At 38.6% G+C, this 3469-nt stretch overlaps 1 long non-coding RNA gene across 1 annotated transcript; it reads left to right on the forward strand.

The window, feature by feature from the left end:
• Positions 1-2967, forward strand: LOC116717570 (uncharacterized). Its single transcript, XR_004338762.1, has 3 exons — positions 1-699; positions 1334-1339; positions 2957-2967. It is a non-coding gene; the product is annotated as an uncharacterized LOC116717570 (long non-coding RNA).
• Positions 2968-3469: the final 502 nt, after the last annotated feature.

The following is a 3469-nucleotide window of genomic DNA, read 5'->3' on the forward strand; positions in this document are numbered from 1 at the left end:
AATAAATAAAAATCTTATAAAAGACTTGCATACCAATGTTTCCACAGAGCCAATTGGTATCTTAGCGCACTGAAAGAGGGATGTGAAAACATTACAATAAGACTGTTCAATGAGCTGCCTAAACGACACATGAACTTGTATATCAGATTTCTCAACAGAGCCTGGAATGTTCTGACATGTGCGTTACAAAACATCTCACTTGCACTGCTAAGCCTGGATTTCTTAAGCAGAATTCTCAAAGAGTCTTTATACACAACCTTAAGCTTCTGCATGCTAGCTTTTTTAAATTTACACCACAAAGGAGCTGTATACAAGGGTGCACAGTAAGCTTTAAACAGGCTTATTTTTACCTCATCAGTGCACATATGAAATTTCCTCCCCAGAATGTTTGCCTGAATGTACAACATGCGACACTGCCGACAAATATCATCATCATCACAGAGCTGGTCTGTGATATAGTGACCCAGGTATTTAGTTTTGGAACAAACATTTAACTTTTGCCCTGACAGAAAAAAATCAGGGAAGCAAAGTTGTTTGTCTGCTTTAGTCCTACATACTAGTACAACCGTTTTCTTAGCATTATACTGCACATCAAATCTCAACCCATAATCAGAACAGATATTCAGTAACTGCTGAAAACCAGCACTGCTGGGTGAGAGTACAGCCAGGTCATCAGCATACATAAAGTCATTGACCAGAGTGTCACCGATCATACATCCAGTTTTACAGAGGTTCATTTCTTTTGACAGGTCATCCATGTACAAGTTAAACAAGGCAGGTGAAAGAAGCCCACCCTGACGCACACCATTACTCACACCAAAGGAAGCAGAGATGTTATTGCCCCATTTTACATGCATTTTCTGGTTAGAATACCAGTAGACCAAAATTCGTATAATAATGTCCGGAACACCTCTTTGTTTTAATTTGCCAAATAACTTGCAGTGATTGACACGATCAAAGGCCTTAGAGGCATCAATAAACCCAATTAACACGGGGAGAAACGGGATTACAAACAAAAAAGGGGAAATTAAACCCAAGTTTTGGCAGATTATATATTCAGTACAAAGTGATACAGTCTCTCAGGCTTGTGCATTAGTACAGTACTTTAAATAAGACAAATGGGAAGGTTCTTAGGCAAAAAAGCATTAAATGTGGGGTTTAGCTTGGAAAATGTACAGTTGTGGATATGAACTTTTACTATTAATAAAGGGGCACGTTCATGTAAAAATCCTGTTTTTGAGCTTTACTTCATGTTGCAATGTTATTACCTCATGAAAAAAATAATAATAATGTTGCCTTGATTAATTTCATGCATGTTTGAGAAATCCTTTAGTCTCCCGTGGCAACCATTCAGCTGAGCAAAACGCCTTGGTGGATCTAGCCCCGCCTTCCACACGCAGCTCCTCCTCAGAGCTGCAGTTTCCAAACTACTGAGCCTTACCCTGCAACTCCGTCACTGAGCTCCTTCAGACTAGCCAGCAGCAATTAGCAGATGAACTTGGCAGCTCATCTGCCAAGTTCATTATACGAGCTACTTTTCGGTGCAAAGTTAGTAAAAGCGTTGATAGAGGAGCCATGTTGTGATGACTTCCTGGAGGTGGAGTTTGAGAAAGAGCAGAAGGTTTTAAAGAGACACAGACCCAATTCCAAAGCACCAATTTTCTTTTTCTAAACAAAAATATATCTTTCTAAAACATTTGAGCATAAGAGCAGTCCCAGTAAATACAAGTGGTGGTTTCCTCAGAGTCGTGGCACAGTGGGTCTACATTTGGGCGATAGCTACGATCCTTCTTACCCTTTGACACATGAAAGCAGAGGTTTGATGTCACCAGAGCTGGATGTTTACAGAACAACAATCAGGTCAGTAAGTAAGGAAATTACATTTAAATGAGCAGATTAAGTGCTGCCATCTGTTTGGATTTGTAAGTCTGGGAAAGTGATGGAGCCCGGATAACACCTTCGGCCCAGAGTTCACAGTAACATGTCGCTCCGCTGCTCAGTTACGCTATCAGTGTTGTTCACATTGGCTGGTAATCACATCCACACAGCTCCGGGTTGCTACTGTGGCTCTGTTTGCAATGCCTGTGGACACAGATTGGGTTACCGTTTACTGCTTCTCCATTCAAGAATAACTCTTTGTGGATAGCTTTGTAACATTTGTCAACTCGTAATCACTGTGACTTTAGTTTCCTTTCTTTTCTTTTTTTTTTTTTTCCTCAGGTCATTTGGCCACTTGATGCCAAGCGTCAACTGACTGAGTGATCGATACGTTTCTCCACGCAGGTACCCCCTGTGGTTGTTTTTACTGCTTCCACCAGGCTAATACCTGGTTAGCAGGGTAGAAATTTACTCTCAAACAGGTTTGGTACCAAGATAGGCCTTTTTAATCTACCAGGACTTTTAGGGTTGAGTTTTATGGAAGGAGAAAGCTGAACTATTCCAACTGATTGGGTTATTTTGACATATTTCATTAATTTCAGCTTAAACTCATCTATAACCGGTCCTTCAGTCATCTAACAGGCTTTTTTTATTACATATCTGTGAATTGGGAATCCTTTTCTGACTGAAGTGCTACTACTTCAGTTTTGTGTAAGCACAGCAACATGCTTACACCACATGTGTAAGCAACACGTAGCGATAACTTGTAATAAGGCAACAAATTTATGACTAGGACACCGGATTTGACTCCCCTTTTACAGAGAGGAAACTTTGTTACAGTTTCTCCTTGCTGTGGAGTTTGTGGCAACTCTGCATTCTTTCATAATGGCATTCTAGTACTTATTTTTAAGTTATTATTTTTGATTTTGTCTCATAATATATTGCCTGTCTCTACAGATATGACAGTTCTTTCTGGCAGCTATGTGTTGCTAGACTTATGATTAGCCCAAAATACATTGTATGTCCTACATGTATAGGTAATAATAATAATAATAATAATAATAATAACAAAAAAAAGATTAAATTGAATCCCAAACTTCTCAATGTCTCATTTTGCTTTTGTCAAACTGTCCAATTATTATTATTATTATTACTGTGGGTACATTTTATGTTATAAGTCTCTCGTTTTATCATACAAACAGTGTCAAGATTTAAAAACTAAACACTAAAAACAAAACAAAGGTTTGGACTTGCATAATTCAGGTACCTGCTTCAGATGGGCCACCAAAACACCTTCGGAAAGAATTAATCATGTTATGTGATCTGTCTACAAAGCAACTTAGACAGAACTCTAATTTGATGCAAAAAAGAAGAAAAAATCAAGAAACCGTTGAGCACATCCTGTCTAATAAAACCAAGATTTTAGATCTTCATGTTGAGTGCAAAGTGGATGCTTTTTGAGTATTTAGTCCTCCCTAAAAACACACATTATCAAGACCGTTCGTGAAAAAACAAAACAAAAAAAACTGCATCCTGATGACCAAGGAGGAAAACCCTACACATACAGCAAAAACTACAGCGGAATGGTTCA

This window comes from Xiphophorus hellerii, chromosome 3 (genome assembly GCF_003331165.1).
Source record: "Xiphophorus hellerii strain 12219 chromosome 3, Xiphophorus_hellerii-4.1, whole genome shotgun sequence".
Lineage (NCBI taxonomy): Eukaryota > Metazoa > Chordata > Actinopteri > Cyprinodontiformes > Poeciliidae > Xiphophorus > Xiphophorus hellerii.